Raw genomic sequence first — 18,301 nt, forward strand, 5'->3', positions numbered from 1 at the left:
CTGCACGGACCCACCTTGGAGCTTGGGGTCCTCGTGGGGCTAGGAAGCATTTGGAAACTCTCCCCCGCAAACCGCCCCCCCCCCGCCCCATCTTTTTCCCTTCCAAAGCAGGATCCGGCCTCTTGAAATTCTGCACACTAATAAAATTGTAACTAATTTACATCCGAGATGGGGAGTGAGTGGCAGCCGTTGTCATGGAGACCATCTCCAGGGCCCTGGCTGCCTCCGCCTCTTGGTGCAGCGGAGAGATCAAGAGATCCAAGCTTCAGCTCTGCAGCTGGGGCCAGTCCTCTTGCCTCCCGGGCACCCTGCCCTCCTTCCCCCACACCGGGCAGGCCCCGAGGGAGTGCGATGGGGGCGGGCAGCCAGAGGACTGCGCGTGGGGCCGGCTGGCTTTTCTCACTTCAGCTGGAGGCCTCCAGAGGGGCAGGAGGCCCTTTCCAGGAGGGCAGTAAACAATGGTATTCCGAGTGGGGACAGTTTCTAGGGACAGAGGACAGAACAGCGGAGCCCTGAGCTGCCCACAGACCCGTCCTGCTGGGGGTCCACTCTAGGAGATGTCCCATCCCGGACCCCTTAAGGACCCAGAGATGCGGAGACACACTCCCGGGTCTCACAGAGCTTGTGGTCCAGGAGGAAAGGTGTCACGGTAATGAAGCGTGAACTCTACACCACGCCCTGGGCTAAGACAACACTTAAGTCCAGAACCCGGGAAGCATGGGAACTGGAGGCAAAGCCCTGTATTCTGATTCTAAAACCATGAGAGTAAAGATTATAAACCATCTCCAAGGAAGCAACTGAACAAAATAATTATGGCAAAGTGAGGTACATGCAACCAGAGAAGGAATGAGGGCACAGAGGGGCCCTCGGAATCAGGGAACCTAAATCGGATTTTGAGGGATGACTAGGAGTTCTCCAAGAGGATGCGTGGGAGAAGAACGTTCCAGGCAGAGGGAACGTGTACAAAGGTACAGAAGCAAGGACTTGCCTAGGACACTCAGAGACCAGAGGCTGGATTCGGGGGGGTCATGTAGAGAAAGGAGGGGAGTCCACAGGGGCCCAAGAGGGAGTGGGGTTCTGAGGGGCTTTTCTCACCAAACTAGGCCCCCCGGAGCTTGTCCTACAGTTGAGGAAATAAAGGGCTGAGGTCCAAGCGTGTCCATCCTGGCAGGTGTGGGATCCTGGGCAAGGGTGCGAATGAAGGGGCGCCCGGAGTGATCCGTTGGTTTCGGCTGAGCTCATGATCTCAGGGTCGTGAGATGGAGCCCTGAGCTGGGCTCTGCGCTCAGCCAGGAGCCTGCTTCTCCCTCTCCCTCCGCCCCTCCCCCTGCCTGTGCTCTCTCCGTCTCTCTCTCTCAAATAAATAAATAAAATGTTAAAAAGAAAAAAAAGAGTACAGATGGAGGTGCACATACCAAATGTCTACAATCAGACACGTTGAGTGATCTGGCGAAAAAAGCATGAACAGGAAACCTGGGTTGGGGCCACTGTCCTTGACTGAGCACCTTCGCACTGTTCTGGAAGGCCAGGCTCCCATTCACATCCTGGTGTCCCGGGAGTTTTGAGCCAGAGCATGAGAAGGCAAACGGAGAGCCAGGCTCTGGGCCTCCCCGCCCCAGCCCCAAAGGGGAACTTGGGAAATGCAGGTCCTAGGCACCCCCTCCAGACCTAGGAAACCATACTCTTGGGGGCTTCCCTTGGCAACATTTGAACAGGTTTCCCGGGTGATAATTATATAGAAAATGCTGGAGGGGCACCTGGGTGGCTCAGATGCTAAGCGTCTGCCTTTGGCTCAGGTCATGATCCCAGGGTCCTGGGATCAAGCCCTGCATCTGGCCCTCTGCTCAGCGGGGAGTCTGCTTCTCCCTCTCCCACTCTTCCTGCTTGTGTTCCCTCTCTGGCTGTCTATGTCAAATAAATAAATAAAATCTTAAAAAAGAAAATGCTGGAGACGCCCCTTTTGAAGGTAGTAGGACTCTAGGAGGGGGCAGGTAACATGATCAGATGTCCTCTGTTCTAGAAAGAGAGCCCCAGCTGTCAGGCAAGAGAAGAGAGGTCAGAGGAGCAGGAAGGGGTGGTGGGAACAGCATCAGGTGAGGGAGGCTGGGGCCAGAGCAGGCACAGCGGGGCCGGTTGGAACAGCAGAGCTTGTTGGAGATTCAGGGCCCCGTGCTCATGAGGTTTAGGGGAAAACAAAGATCCAGGGTGGCTCCTTTGGGATCAGAAAATCTAATCAGGCTGCAGGAGGTCCAGACTTCATTAGGCAAGAGGCTGCTCCCCTCTGCCTGACCCCAGCCTCTCCGGGGGCCCTTCGGTGCCGCACTGAGGGTCAACTCAAGGCTATGAGGGGACTAAGAATTCCAAGCAGCACACCCTCCCGCCCCAGTCTGTGATCCTGGAGGGGAGGCTGGAGGGAGCTGCACGAACCCCTGCAGGCCACCAGCAGGGCACAGGGCCAGTGTTCCAGGTGGGGGTTCCCAGGGTTGGGGGGGAGGGGAGGCTTACTGTCGCTTGGGAGGACTGGCTTCTCTGCGGAGAATAGCAGACCCTCTCACCTTCCTTAGCGGGTGACACTGCTCCAGAGAGCATCTTGGGAATGAGAGTAAGAGCCATGAAAACAATGGCGCTTCCTGCTCCTCGTCCAGCATTTGTGGCTTATGCCAGACGCTGAGCCACACAGCATCCACAAAGTGGCCGAAGTGGGTCTGTTGGACCCCGAGCCATGGACTGAGAGCCAGGCAGAGACGGAATTTAAATTCAGCCCCTGTCTTCAGTGTGCTCACAGCCTACCTGGGGCTGAGACTGCTCCAGAGGCATCCATGGGTGCGTCTAGAAGGCTCTAGAAAGTCCATGCATCTCTAGCAGGCTCTGTTGCCAAATGCCAGCTTTTCCGACCATATGGGACTAGACTGTATTTATCAGCAGCAGGAAGAGGAAGAGCTCGTAGGAGCTGCTGGGAAAGGCAGGACTTGAGCTGGATGCTGAAGCAGTAGTCACATTTGAACAAGTGGGAAGAAGAGAGGGTCTCCTGAGCAAAGGTGTGGGGTTGGGAATGCGCTAGAAACACGGAGAAGGTCAATGGGCTGGCATGGCCAGTCACGGGAGGCGGGGATTCCAAGTACAGGGCCAAAGACAGAGATGCGTAGAAGCCCAGGCTGGGCAGGTGGCCTCACGCATGTGCATCATCAGGAGGGTATAATATCGGGACACAGAGGCATCCATCATCATCAGGCCCAGATGGCTCCCCACTGTTGGGGACAGGTTTGGTGAGTTCCCAAGAACAAGAGCTATCCAGGAGGAGGCATCATCATAAGGGGGCCTTAGCTGAGTCTCTCAGGAGAATGGAGACCTCTGATCCCTCCAGAATCCTAGAAGAAAAGCTCTCACACCCCACACCCACCCAACCAAGGTCTCATAAGCAGATCAACAATGTAGAACCAGCCATTAGTTTGGGCCAATGGTCCCCTGCCTGTCTCTAGCAGAGGTGGATAATCTGAGTTCAAACCTTGTTCCCTCTTTACTGTGTGACCTTTGACAAGTTTCTTAACCTCTCTGAGCTCAAATGTCCCTATGCCCATAGGGTGGGCATAAAAACACCAAATTCTAAAAGTTTGTTGATTGGTTTTATGAACAAATGAGACGATGCAAAGAAAGCATTTAGTGGAATACTCAGCGCAGAGTTCACATGGGATGTGGGATGTGTACTGGTGCCCACACACCCATCCTCAAATCCCAGACAGGGTCAGGAATGACCACAGAAGGTTCCTAGTTGACTTACCGTTCACACTTACCCATCTCACCACTTGATTCTCCGTGTCACCCAACAGTGGGGCCAGATCATATGATATAGATGTGGTTGCTGGTGGCCTTTCCATTTCAATTTTAATTTCTGATCCATTGTGAGTTAATTTTTGTAAGAGATAGGAGGTTGAAGTTCATTTTTTATCAAACAAATGTCCAATTGTTCTAACACCATTTATTGAAAAGAGTATCCTTTCTCCATTGAATTGTATACAATCTTGGCCTCCCCCGCTTTGCTAGACTTAGTGCCTTTTCATTCATTCGTTTGATAAATACTGAGGGACAACTGGACATCCATATACGAAAAGAAGAAGAGAGGAGGGGGGAAGGGGAAGAAGATGGGGAAGGACAAAAAAGAAAAAGAGAAGAAGACTGACTCTTACCTTATATCACATACCAAAAAAAATCAACTTGCAGTAGATCATAGCTCTAAATGTAAGACCGATCACTCCACAACTTCTACAAAACAGAAGAGAAAATCTCTGGAACTCAGAATTCATCAAGGAGTTCTTAGACATAATAATAAAGCACAAGTCATAAAAGAAAAAATTGATAAATTTAACTTCACAAAATTTCAAAAACTTCTGCTCTGCAAAGGACACTCTTAAGAGAATGGAAAAACCAGCAGCACCTGTTTCGCTCAGGCAGTTCAGCAACTGCCTTTGGCTCAGGTCATGATCCCAGGGTCTGGGGATCGAGCCTCACATCAGGCTCCTTGCTCAGTGGGGAGCCTGATTCTCCTTTTCCCTCTGCCTGCCTCTCCCCTTGCTTGTGCTCTCACTCACTATTTCTCTCTTTCTCCCCATCAAGTAAAAACATAAAACCTAAAAAAATAAAAAGGAATGGGAAGACCAACTGGAGGTTGTGAGGAAACATTTGCAAATCACACATCTGACAAAGGACTTGTGCCCAGAATACATAAAGAACATAAAGAATGGAAACTTGACCATTAAAAAGCAATCCAACTTAAAAATGGGCAAAAGATTTGAACAGACACTCTGTCAGAGAGGCTACACAGATGACAAGTAAACACATGAAAAAACACACAACATCATTAGCCACTGGGGACGTGAAAGTCAAAACCACAATGAGGCCCCACTCCACACTCACTAGGATGGCTAAATAAAAAATCCCGACAGTACCAAGTGTTAGCAAGCACACAGAGCAACTGAAACCCTATGGATGAGACTGCATAAGGGTAATGGTACAGTCATTCTGGAAAGCAGTTGGGCAGATTCTTAAAAAGTTAATCCATTATGATGCAGCTGTTCTACTCTTGGGCACGTATCCCAGAGAAATGAACACTTAGGTCCACGTGAAGGCATGTGTGTTCATAGACACAGAGACATGAATGTTCACAGAAGCTTTATTTGTGGCAGCCCCAGTCTAGAAAGTACCAAATGTCCTTAGATGGTGAATGGATAGACAAACTTAGCATATCCATGCCATGGACCATTACTCGGCAATACAAAGGCACAGATCACTGATACACACAATAACTCGAAGGATCTTCAAGGCTGCAATGGTGAGTGGAAAAGGCCAATCTTAAAAGAGCATCTACTGCATGATTCTGTTTTCTAGAAGATGAAACTAGAATGATGAACAGATCAGTGGTGGTCAGGGCTTGGAGCAAGAGGAGGACATGACTACAAACGCATAGTGCGAGGGAGATTTTGGGGTGACAGAATTGTTTCATATCCTGCTTGGGGTAGGACTTACACAAATCAATGCATATGATATAATCCCTAGAACTGGACCCCAAAAGGAAGTCAATAAAAATGCAATTTAAAAAAAAAGACTATGGGGGCACCTGGGTGGCTCAATCGGTTAATCATCTGACTCTTGATCTCAGCTCAGGGCTGGATCTCGGGGTCATGAGTTCAAACCCCATGTTGGACTCCACACTGGGCATGGAGCCTACTTAAAAGGAAAGACCATGGATGTCCTCAGGTTCTCAGACGGCTTCTTTCTGCAACGCACACAGGCCACAGCCCTCCTTTATAGTTCCTTTGAATGGGTTAGAAGAGGTCTGTGTGGAATGCAGCCTGAGACGAACCCTCAGCTTTGCAAGTGGAAGGGGTGGGGGGCTGGTTGAAAATTGCAGCCTCACTGGCCCCCCGAGTGGCAGCATTGTACAGTGAACAACCTATACACATGTCCATGTGGGTCCAGAACTTTCTCGGCTGTTTCATTCTCGGCTTCTGATCTCCCCTTAAGGACAGAGCCTTGACAGGCAGTCCCCAGGGAGTGGGGGGCAAGGGGTGGGCTGTGCATTAGTCCTGAGGAGCCGGGCTGAGGCCTCTTGCTAATGGTTGCGAATGCACTTAGTCTCGAGGCTGCAAGCTGCTGTTTTCGGGCCTGGCACTTAATGGCTCGCCTGCCAGGGGGAAAGAAGGATGGCCCGTTAGCCAGACACAGAGCCAGGTTCAGATGGATGGAGGGAGGGGGTGGGGGACTCGCCCCAGCCTGGGAACTCCTTCAGACGTGCAGGGTGGGTGGTGAGCAAGGGCAGGAAGAAAGACCTTGCTGGAGAGGCCGGTTTTACCTGAGCTGGGGTCCTGCCAGAGCCTATCCCTCAACATGCCTTCCCTGCTCATTGACGCCGGAGGTACCGCTCCTTGGGGCAGGTGAACTTCAGGCGGATCAGCCAGGCCTGCCCTGCCCCAGGGAGCTGGGGATGATTGGTTGGGGTCCCAAATATTATTTCTTTGCACCTGCTGGGTTCCTGGCACGGGGCTAAGGGGTCTACCAAAGCAGTCACAATAACAATGTCATGGATAGCGAGAATATGAATAACGAGTTGAGTAAATGCAAATGTGGGAAGTCCTTGACCTTCTTAATCACACCGCAGGCTGGCTACTGTCTTCCTCTTACAGGGGGTAAGCTGAGGCTCAGGGAGATGAGGCCCGTTCGCCCCGGGCCGCATGTCTGCAAAGTGGGACTGGACCCCTTGACCCATTGTTCACCCTGTGGGGTCTTTCAGCCTCTTCAGTCCCATGACTGAACTGGTCGGAGCCTCAAAATTCCAGAGAGGTAAGAGGGCACTTTGCTTTCTCAGTTCTCCCTACAGATGGTTCTTTAAGATCAGTTCAGGGCCCCTCTCATCCAGGAAGTCTTCCTCGGACCCCTCCAGGCTGGGTCAGAACAACCCTGAGAAATAAGATTCCTCACTCTTCCTCGGGAACCAAGAACAAGCTGGTCTCACCTTCTCTGCTTGTGCAGAGCATGGGACAGCCCCTCCCCCCACCCCCAGCCATTGCTGCTACCCTAACTGGACCAGCTCACACCACAAGAAGGGCCGGAGGGCGAGGGGGGGGGGGAGGGAGAAGAACTGCAGAGAAGGCAATACAGAGCCTCAACATCATGAACCTCTGGATCAAGTCATGCCTGAAACCCACAACTGCCTGCATTGTTCTATCACGTGAGCACATAACTCCTGTTTTGATTGGATTTTCTATCTGTTGTCAGAGAGAATTCAAACGAATACAGAAATTCACCAAACATGGACTGCAGCCCTATTTCTGGGGGAAAACAGCAAGGGCATTTTTATTCTCCACTGTACGTGTTTTCTGTTGTTTGCAGCTTTACAATAAGCATGGAGCAAAATCAATGCTGGTGTTTCCAGCTTGAGCAAACAAGTTGGCTCTGTGCTTGTGACTTGAAGAACCAGGTGGGGGACAGCATCAGTGACAAAGGAATGAACTCGTGGGGAGAGATGGCAGTTTGGACATGGGGCATGGGAGGCCTCTGGGGAGTCCCCCTGTTAGGATTTCCAGGCACTGGGGCTCAGGAAGGAGAAACCTGGGTGAAGGAAAGTCAAGGTGATGGCCAGTGGCAGGGCTGAGGAAGGTCACACACGACAGCCCACGTTCAAGGCCTTCCTCATCGTCGGTGTGATGATGCTTCTTCCCCCAAAATACTCCCTCTGGGGGCTGTCACACTTGATGCCCCCACTGTTGGAAGTGATGAGTAAGGCTAGCTCTGAGTGGCAGAAGCCATCAAGCTGTACATTCGTTGGAAGTGGCCTTCCAGCCACCTCCTATTAGCACCGGTGGCAGGGACTGCTCGGATCCAGTTGACAAGTTGATTCCTCAAGCCTGAGTCGAGGCTCTGAGGATGGGAATAAGTCACAGCAGCAACACGCTTTCATCCGTGGCTTTCGCTGCTTGGAATGACGTCTCTCCCGCAATCCGTGCTGTCCTCCAAGGGCCCTGAGATGTAGGCCAGGGGGCTTTCTGCCTCCGTTTCACTGAGAAAGCACCTTAGGCACAGGGAGGCCGAGCCACTTGTTCAGTTACACAGGGAGGCAGAATTTGCTGGAAGTTGAACCCAGTTCTCCTGCCTCCAGCAGGGATGGGGCTGGGAGTTGTTTGGGATGAAGGTCAGCCAGTGAGGCCTTGAAGAGACCTTAGGAGGGACAAAGGAGGTGGCCCCTTGAAGGAGTGAGGGGAGAGACCCTAATCCTCACATCAGCCCTGGGCCCACCACATGTGTCCTCAGTGCCCAGTTTCATGCACTACATTGATCATCATCTTGAACCCTCAAATATCCTATTATGAGCCCATTTACAGGCAAGGAAATGGAGGTTAAGTAATTTGTCCAAGGTCACTAATTTATTGAGGCGCCCAGAGCCTGTGCAAAGGCCCTGAGGTGGGACCCAGGAACTGTGTGCTCTGTTAGGAGGCCAGCAGGCTGCCGCCAGAGGGGAAGGGGAAGAGGTCCTTCTCAGCCCCAGCCAAATCTTATTTTCTCAAGCAAAAGTCTGGGACCTCCGCAGGATGTGGCTTCCTGCTCAGTGGAGCCGGCTTTCCCACTTGGGGAGCTGGGGCGGGCGGCAAAAGAGAGGGGTTCTGGAGTCAGAAGTAGCAGCGGCTCCGGCAGCGGCAGCCGCGAATTGTCTTTTTAAGGACCCAGAATGCAAAGAAGTAGGAGGGGGTTAAAGGGGGGGGATGCCTGCCCCCGGGGCCTCTTCTCCGGTCGCTCCACCCAGGACCCACATCTCCCAGAGCCACGCGGTCTGGGGTGCAAGCCAGGGTGTCATCGGGGCGAAGGGGCAGGCGGGGCGGGGCGGAGCAGGCTGGAGCGCCCCACCTCGGGCTGCTCCAGGGCGCGAGGTGGCTCGGCAGTGTCGCGCCTGACGCTCAGGGTCCTGGGACCGAGCGCCCTTCCCGTGGGCTTGGCGGGGGCGGGGCGGGTGGTGGTGGCCTGGGGCGCGATCGCTGGAAGCGGACACGCGCGCGCGGGCACACACGCCCACACGCTCGCGCGCGCTCCCGGGGCCGGCGGAGGAGCCGAAAGGAACCAAGAAGTGAAAGTGAGCAACCTCTAGTGAAAGAAACAGACATGCACAGACAGCCCGGGAGCTGCTGCGGGCGCGGCGCGCTGGGCACGCCCGGGCGGCACACGCAGCGCGCTCCCGGCAGGAGGCGCGTGCCCGGCGGCCCCCTGCGCCTTGTCACTAGGCTCCCGGGCGTCCGGAGGCCCTGGGGCGACAAGGCTCCCGCAGTCTCCGGTTCCTGCCGGTCCCCGCCTCTTAACGCGCCAACCACAGGCGCCCGGCCAAGGAGTTAACCTTGCGCCCTAGGGGCCCTTTGGCGTTTGGGTCCGTCTGCCTCTCCTCTCCCCCACGGGTCACCACGAACTGTCCCTTCCCCGGGCCTCCCAGGAGCGCCAAGACTCTGCGGTGGTCGTTGCTCACGTGGCCTTGGCAAGAGGCGCTCTCCCAGAGCAGGAACCTCCAAGCGACAGCCCTGGGAGGCCAAGCGCCACCGGCTGATGGGAAGAGCTCCCTGGCAGCGGCTCTGGGGCCTCGGAAGCCCCCCCTCCCCCATCCCTTCCTGCCCAGAACCAGCTTTTCCAGCTTGGTAGCAGGGTCAGGGTTCTGGCGGGTGTGGATTGTTTTCTACCCCTGGGGCCTGGGTGGGAGGAGTGAAGACGGAGGAACTGTTGCCCACGGAGTGTTCTGCCTTTCCGTCACCCCCTCTTCCAGAGGCACCGCAGCCCCCTCCGCTGAAATACAGAAACCGGGCCCTTCGTCACAAAAAAGGCACAGACTCCAGGGTTCAGTCAAACTGGGCTTTTTGGACAAATTTCAGGTGGCAGCCAGAAAGAGCGTGGGGAGGGCTGCCTGAGATTGGCTACCCTTGGAGGGCGGTGAACCGCACCAGAGTTTATCAAGATACAAGGAAAGGCGGGGCTCCCCCCCCTCCTCAGTGAGCAGACTGGGGGAGAGCTGGAAGACCCATTCCAGACCTTGTCTTGGCTGGGGGAGACTCCAGACAGGGACCTACAGGGTGTCCCCCACTAAGCTAGGATGCAAGAGAAAATATCCAGTCCTAGCCTAATGGGAGGCAGGGAAGTAAACATTCTTGGGGTGGTGAGAGCTCTGTAGGTCCAGAAGAGGTCTGAGCCAGGATGGCCTCTCAGAAGAGGTGACCTGGGGACTGAGAAGTAATTCCCAGTGGGAGCCAGGGTTGTGGGGGGCAGGGCAGGCTCAGGAGGCCGCAGATATCCCATCAAAGTGAAGGTGAGAATCCCTCAGAGAGCTGGGCTGCCTTTCACCCTAAAGATGGAGAAACTGGGGGTCAGAGAGGCCGGGCAACCTGCCCGAGGTCACCCAGCTAGCTGGAATCAAGGGCTAGGCCCTGGCACACAGTAAGTGCTAAATAAATGGGACTGTGAGGCCTGAAATCCCAGCAGCCAGATCCAGGCCCACGGCCCCTCCTCCGCCGCCTTCCCACAGAACATTATAGAGTACCCTCTACCTGGTGATTAAGACCCAAAGAGCCCCGTAAACAGAAGTGTTCAGATAATTTTAGCTGTTGCTAAGTGGTGTGACAGTGAATGACGGGGAGTTCTTGAGAGAGCGTAGTTAGCAAGGGCCTTTCTGATGAAAGTGCCCCTGAGCTGAAGGACGAGCGGGAGTCAGCAGTTTGATGTGGGGACAGATTATTTCCAGGTGGCGGGAATGGCAAATGCAAAGGTCCGGGGGCAGGAACAGGCCTGGCAGCGTGAGAACGGAAAGATAGTGGGCGTGGCTGGAGGGAGGGAGGGAGGGGAGCCCCGGCCACAGGGCCGCAGAGAGGAGTTTGGGTTTGATTTCAAACGCATACCTCACACTCAGCCAGCATGGAGAGACCCAAGAAGCAGCTCTGGGATAAGTCAGCACTTGGACAGAACATCTGCTCTTCACACCCCTGACTCTTTCAGCCGCAGCATGTTCAGGGAGCCCCGTGACCAGGAGGGAGGTTGGTAGTCACGCCCGCAGGGCCGAGGCCTGCTTTGGTTTGCCTTCCCAGTGACTCCGAACCCTGTGTCCTCTGGGTCACCCCGCTTTGCTGCATCCCAAGGACAGCCACCACCACAGTGCCGGGGGCCGCATCTTAGGGACACCCTCACTGTGTTCCAGGTGCTGGGCCAAGCCCTTTCTGTGCGTCTGTGAGCTCGGGGCCCACTTTACAGATGAGAACACCGAGAGAGGCGAAGGCATCGGGCCCAGACTGCACGCTCCACGTGCTCCTGAGTCAGGTTCAAGCTCTAGGAGGTGTCTGGGCCCCGAGTGCAGCTGGCTGGGCCGGCAGAACTGAAGCCTAGCTGCCCTGAGAGTCTTTTGTGGGGGCCCCTGGAGGGGCCCAAGAGGTGGGGACAAGGACTGGAGGACGCAGCAAGCCAGCTGTGGAAAGGCAGGCTGCGGGTCCGGGAGGGAGAGTGACGCAAGAGAAAGCTGTGTGGCCTTTTCCAACCTTGAGCAGGAAGCGGCGTGCGCGGTTGGCACAGGTGAGCACACACAGGCGCACGCCAGCGTCTAAGCAAGCCTGCATGCCCTCGGCACCCTGGTCTACGCACAGGCACGCACCATCCCCGTGGAAGCACACCTCAGTGCACACGCACACGGGCGCAAACACCACAGAGGCTCCCAGAACCTCCTCACAGACCATCTGCACGGTTCTCTCCTTAGCAATTATCATGGTTCAGTCGCTCATGCAACAAACATATTTTGAGCCATTTTCGGGACTCATTTCGGAGCTCACCAACCCATTTCGGGGTTGTTGTTGTTGGTGGTGGTGGTGGGCACTGCAGACCCAGCCAAGAGGACCTACTGTCCCAACCTGATGTTCCCCCCGAGTCCCCAGTCTAGGCGGGAAGAAGATAGTCCGTCAACAGTGGACTCCAGTCCTTCCGGACCTTTGCCATTGTTGGCACCCTGGAGCAGGACGGGGAGCTGGGGTCCAGGTGAGGTCTGGAGAGCCGGGTTTGGGGGGGACTGCCCAGAGGAGGAGGTGTGTTTCTATGGGTGAGGGGAGCAGGTTTTGGTGAAATGACAGGGCAGAAAGGACTTCGGCTGCGGAGGAGGAGGTCGGTGTGCTGGAGGGGGGAGGCCCCTGCAGCCCTGAAGGCATGGGGTGTGGCGGGGGGGGGGGCAGGCAGGCCAGCCTCAGGCCCAGGAGTGCCCCACACTGAATCCCTTTCCGTGAGAGCTCCCAGCGTAGGACCTGGTGGTCTCCAGTCTGTGCCCCCATCAGTCCCCAGCCCAGGGACGGGCCCAGTGCCTTCATTCGGGTGGCCTGGGGTCAGCAGCTAAGGGAAGGAGGGAGATGAGGGGAGGGGCGGCAAACACTCCCTCTCCCTCTCCCTCTCCCTTCCCTTCCCTTCTCCCCTCTTCCTCCTCCCCCTTTTCCCCCATCCTCCCCTCCCACCTTCCCTCTCAGACACACAGCCCTCAGTTTCTCTGTCTGGGCAATGGGTGGGTGCCAGCGTCCTCCTCACAGAGCTGGGGGGGAACTGATGGGAGACGGAGAGGGCTTGGGCCACTGCCCTTCCTCGAAGCCAGGACCGGCCTGTGCCTTGCACGTGGCAGCAACACCCGCACACCTTTACCCTGCACCCCACTGCACACCCCACGCACACGTACTGCCCCTCACACCCCTGACACCACTCCCCACGCCGTGGGCCACACGCACCCACCCACCCCCGCCACCCCCCCCCACACACTCACACACATACTCACTCACACACACACACACACACACACACACACTCACACACACATACACGGCCACCTTGGGCAGCCGGGCTCATCACATCCTCTCCACCAGCCAGTCTCCCCATCAAGTCCTGGCCAGTGACAAGTGCGCGGCCCGCGGACCCCCCCTGACCCCAGCGGCCGGGCTCTGCTCATTGATCCAAAGATGCTCTTTCCTTTCCCTCAGGCGCTTCTCTGAAGGATGGAAAAATCGATGCCCACAGAAGAGCGGGTGCAGGAAAGGTACGGACAGCAGCGCTGGGAAGAAGACCGAGGGCAGGGGGAAGTCAGGCGCCCGGGATCCCAGTGGCTGGGGTGCTGCTCCCCATCTCCTGGAACAGACTCGAAGGTGGGCGGGGTGTGGTCTTGTTTTGTAATATTTTGTTCTGATGACAAAAGCTACCCATATTCGCTGTAGGAAATAAAAATCACCCAGTCCCTCCCCGGAGGTAACTTCCCTGTTAACGCACATAGTAAATCCTTCCAGCCTTTTTTCTCTGCACATTGAAAGCACGTTTTATTTTTTGCAAAACTAGGCTGTGCTCAACTGCTTTTTTTTTTTTCACCAGCACGCTCCTGTGCCCTTGTGGGGTGTGACTTCCTCATGTCTGATGGCTGTGCCAGGAGTGGTCTCGTCCAATGGTGGAGGCACTGCTCAGGGCCTGGGGTCAGAATCTTGGCCCATTGGCCGTGTGACCTCAGTTAGGTGGCCTACACCCTCTGACCGGACCTTGGTCCTCCTCTGTGTGGCAAGCCTGCTGATGCCTGCTAAGGGTCACACAAGAGAAGAAGCAAGATGCACTCGTCCCACGCGAGCATGTGGAGAGCATTCCATCAGCTGGGGGCAGTGCTATTTTTTGTCTTCATCATTACACAGCCAGTCCATCATGACTTAGCCAGTCCTCTGACATTGAACATGGTGGTTGTTGATCCAACCTCCCTTGAAAAAGAGGCTCCCACGGATATCCCTGCCAAGAAATCTTTGACAAATCCGCAGTTATAAATTCTGAGTAATTTCTTTTTCTTTTTCTTTCTTTTAATTTTAAAAGATTTTATTTATTTATTTGAGAGAGTGAGAGAGAGAGCATGAGAGGGGAGAGGGTCAGAGGGAGAAGCAGACTCCCTGCTGAGCAGGGAGCCCCATGCAGGACTCAATCCTGGGACTCCGGGATCATGACCTGAGCCGAAGGCAGTTGCTTAACCAACTGAGCCACCCAGGTGTCCCTAATTCTGAGTAATTTCTAGGAGCAAGATTATATACGTTTTAGGGCCCGTGTTCTACATTCGCTCCACTGCCCTCTGGAAACCTTTTGGTGACACTCTTGTATGAGTTTCCTAGGGTAACAAATGACCACAGCCTTGGTAAGCTTAAAATCACAGATGTGTATTCGGTCATAGTTCTGGAGCCTCGAAGTTCAAAATCCAGTGTCTAAGGCAGGGCCACCTTCCTGCTGAGGACTCCAGGGGAGGGATCTTCCTGCCCCTTCCAGCTTGTGTCAGCGGCCTGTGCCCCTGACGTGGGGTCTCTTCCCCTCCAGCCTCTGCCTCTGGCCTCCTCCCCCTGTGTGTCTCTCACAAGGACACTATCCCATAATCCCGCATGATCTCCTCAGCCCAAGATCCTTAGTTTAATTACCTTGGCAAAGATCCTTTTTCCAAGTAAGATAACATTTCCGGTACTGGGGATTGGGACACGATCATATCTTTTGGGAGGCTACCATGTAACCAACTACACGTTCCTACTGAGGTACGAAAAGTCGTGTAGAATTCTCTTTCCCCTCACCACACAGGACATTCCCATCTTTTTGAAATGTTTGGCCAATTTAGAGGGTAAAGCAGAACAAAACCCTTATTTTAAAATGCCTTCTTTTACTATTAATGAAGAGGAAGCTGTATTCAGAGGCTTTTGTTGGTCATTTCTATTTCTTATTCTTTCTTTCTTTCTTTCTTTTTTTAAGATTTTATTTATTTCTTTGACAGAAAGGGAACACAAGTAGGGGGAATGGGAGAGGGAGAAGCAGGCTTCCCGCTGAGCAGGGAGCCCAATGTGGGGCTCAATCCCAGGACCCTGAGATCATGACCTGACCTGAAGGCAGATACCTAACGACTGAGCCACCCAGGCACCCCTGTATTTCTTATTTTCTTACTGATTCAGGACCTTTGCCCAATTCCCTATCAGGTATTAGTGATGAAAGAAAACATTTGCCAACTTAAGCCGTCTTTCAGCTAAACTATCTTCCCGGACTAAGAGCGATATAAGACAGTTCGAAGACTGAGAAACTACCACTCACAGAGCTTTGCTCAAAGAACCAATGAAAGATGGTGAAAGGAATACAGAAACCAAGCCCTGTATCAAGTATGTAATGAGCCACAAGCAAAGGTATGAAAATGTGGGTAAAATCTAAGTAAGACATGGCCATTAAAATTGGTAATAATAATAATGACGAATGGAGGCTCAAAACACGATCAAAGCAAAATATGGACATTCATACCTGCTGACTGGGAGGTATGGCTGGAGTTCAATCACTCTGAGACCTTCACTGTCTAGGACGAGGGTGGGGAGTACTCAATTAGATCATGTTCAGTCAGTTAAACACGCTAGAAATTTAAAGATAACCTCTAACAGTCAGAAATGGAATGTGTAACTTTCAAACCAAGAGAGGGAAAAGGGGAAGAAAGAAAACAGTGTCAGTCTAATAGAAGGCAAAAAAAAAGAGGAGGGAGGGGAGAACACTGTTGATTTTTGTGTTTTTGTAGGATTATACGTTACTATTTAATAGTTTTTATCTGCTCCCCTTGGGTTTTCAAGTAGTCAGTTACATGCTCTACAAATAAGGATGATTGTGTCTCCTTTTCAGTTGCTGTTCTTTAATTTGTGTTTCTTGTCTTATTGCATTGTCTGAAAGTTTCAGAGCCATGGAAAATTACAGAGGCATCACTCAGCATCCTGGTCTTATTTTGGACATGACTAAGAATGTTCCTGGTGCTTCACCACTAGCTGTGATGTGGGCTCTTGGCTTGAGACAGATCTTTTTTGTCATTGAATCAGTCAGGATAAGTGAGATTCCGCTGCAGAAACCAATAATGTCACGATCCCACGGCTTGAGAAGGGTTTATTTCTTGTCCATATTAAGTCCGAGGTGGGTCCAGGCCACTCTGTCTCAGTTACAGCTGTGACTGGCTCAGCATCGCATCCCCACAGCATCAAATGCCCACATCCTTGCTGCAGCAAGAGAAAGAGACTTGGAGAGTCTTGTATGAGCAAGGAAGTGCTTCTACCTAGGAACAACACAGATGACCTCAGCACGTGGCCCTGCCTGAGCCCACTGGGAAGTGTAGTCCCAGCCTGGGAAACCTCGTAGATGTCACCACAAGCGCATTAAGCAAGCATCCTTTCATTGCTGACTTCATCCCTGGGACCCTGAAAGTCCACCCGAATGTCACTGGGTCTTGGCCATTTGACGAGTAGCACCAGGGGCTAGTACAAAGGTGAAGTCGTGCATTCACGGGCTCTGACAATGCATGTTTCCGTTGGAGCCTGGCTGCACGTGTGACCCTTCAATTCTGCCAAAGTCTCTGACCCCTCATACCCGAGCTCCCCTTTGCCTGAGCTCCTTTGAGTGGATTTCAATTTCTTATGACCCCCCACGATGTCACCCGGGGTTATCTGCTACTGTTTTCTTTGGAGTTTCTATCATATTCCTAAGCAAGACTGTTCTGTAGTTGTCTGCCAACACTTTGTGTTAGGGTTATTCCACATTCTTAAGATGGCTGGGGAAGGTTTCTGTCTTTCCTGCGTCCCAGAATGGAATATCTGAAATATGTGAATAGTTGTTAGTAAAAGTGTTGGGACCCCACACTCCTCTAGGAAGTAGCTCTTTCCCTACCTTTTCAATTTACTCTGTAGTAATAGATTTTGTGGTTTTCCTCTACTTGTTGAATTGCTTTGGGTTATACATATTTTCCGATAAAACTATCTGCTTATTCATATTTTCAAATTTATTATCATAAGGCTTCACTTAATGTAATTTGATTTTTAAAATATTTTTGTTCCTATTGTACATTCATTTCTCTCTGCTTATTATCTTTGGATCTGCCAGAAGTTCACCTAATTTATTAGACTTTCCAAAAGAACATGTCATAGATTTTTTTTTTATTTATCTTTTATTTCTGGTGGGTTTTTTTTTTCCCTCTTCTCTAATTTATGAAACTCTGCTTTTTATTTTTCTCACCTTCCACCCTTTCTTATTTAAGAAAATTCACAATACGGAGCTATGAATTTTCCTCCTTAAAACATTTTAACCACCTTCTCACATGTTTAGATATGTGATATTTGCAGTGCTATTTTTTTTAAGTAGTTGGTCGTGTAGGTTGTGTTTAGAGTTATTTACAAAAGTCGTGTTTAATATTCAAATGGTTGGCTTTTTAATTTAAACTTGTGTTAATAATTTCTAGCTTAATTGCATGGCGGTCAAACAATGAGGCTTTCGCTATATCTGCTTTGGGGATTCTATTGAAGTTTCCTTTATGGCCTAATATATGATCAATTTTCATAAATGTTTGATGGGCTCTGGCACACAAATGAGTATCTTTTATTTGTAAGGTACAAAGTTCAGTTATTAAATCAACCTTATTAATTCTATTCTTCCAATCCCGCAGAAATGTGTTGGGGGGGGGATACGATTTAAAGCTGTCAAAGACAGAAGTGTGTTAAGTCTCATCTGGAGGGTTTTTTATTGTTGTCGCTGTTTGTTCTTTGTGTGTGTCTGAGTTATTGCTTTCCTGGTTGGGTCTAATGCCATATAGGACGTAAAAGATCGCGAGGACCAGATCTTTCTTCTGCCTTGTACTCTTTATCAGTACAAATGACCTTCTGTCTCGTGTCCGGATTCTTACCTCTGATTCTCTCTCTGCTCCAAATATTACCGTTTGTCTCATTTGACTTGAACTTGCCTCAGATCTTTCATTTTTCACCTTTCCGTGTCCCGTGGTTCGTAGCTTATCTCTGGTAAGCTCCGTAGAGTTGGCTTTCCTTCTTAGTTTTTGTTTTATCCAGTCTGAGAGTCTCTGGTATTTGACTAGGAAAACGTCCCGCATTTACATTTGTAATTAACTTTGACCGGGTGGCAGCAGTGGGATTTGCTTCCACGGGGAAGCTGGTCTCAGCCTGATTCCTTCATCCCTGGGGTGGCTGCTTCCTTTTGTTTCCTGCATTTTGTCTTACCATTCCGAATCTTTGAATCTTTGCTTTAGTCTTCTCCAGACTTTGGTCCTACTGACATTTCGGTTCTCATTGCGCTAGACAGTTACCTCTATCTTGAAAGAGCTGACGGGGGATCTGAACACAACTGGAAAGGGCGCCTGGCGAACTCCTCTTATTTAGGGTATCTTGAGGGTCCCCTCTGGCTTTGGATCCATGTGGATGTGACTTAAAGCTTCAGATCCAGATGGTTCGATCATTATTTTTCCATTCTATGA

General features: G+C 52.1%; 1 long non-coding RNA gene across 5 annotated transcripts; it reads left to right on the forward strand.

Annotated features, from left to right (window-relative positions):
- The first annotated feature begins 10,868 nt into the window (after positions 1-10,868).
- Positions 10,869-16,755, forward strand: LOC131812913 (uncharacterized). Of its 5 annotated transcripts, XR_009346548.1 has the most exons (5): positions 10,869-11,048; positions 11,210-11,577; positions 13,011-13,172; positions 15,003-15,179; positions 15,730-16,755. It is a non-coding gene; the product is annotated as an uncharacterized LOC131812913 (long non-coding RNA). The 5 variants fall into 5 exon arrangements; XR_009346546.1 differs by having other exon boundaries at positions 15,003-16,755; XR_009346547.1 differs by lacking the exons at positions 15,003-15,179; positions 15,730-16,755 and adding an exon at positions 13,393-14,995.
- Positions 16,756-18,301: the final 1,546 nt, after the last annotated feature.

The sequence above is a fragment of the Mustela lutreola genome, chromosome 12 (genome assembly GCF_030435805.1).
Source record: "Mustela lutreola isolate mMusLut2 chromosome 12, mMusLut2.pri, whole genome shotgun sequence".
In the NCBI taxonomy this organism is placed as follows: Eukaryota; Metazoa; Chordata; class Mammalia; order Carnivora; family Mustelidae; genus Mustela; species Mustela lutreola.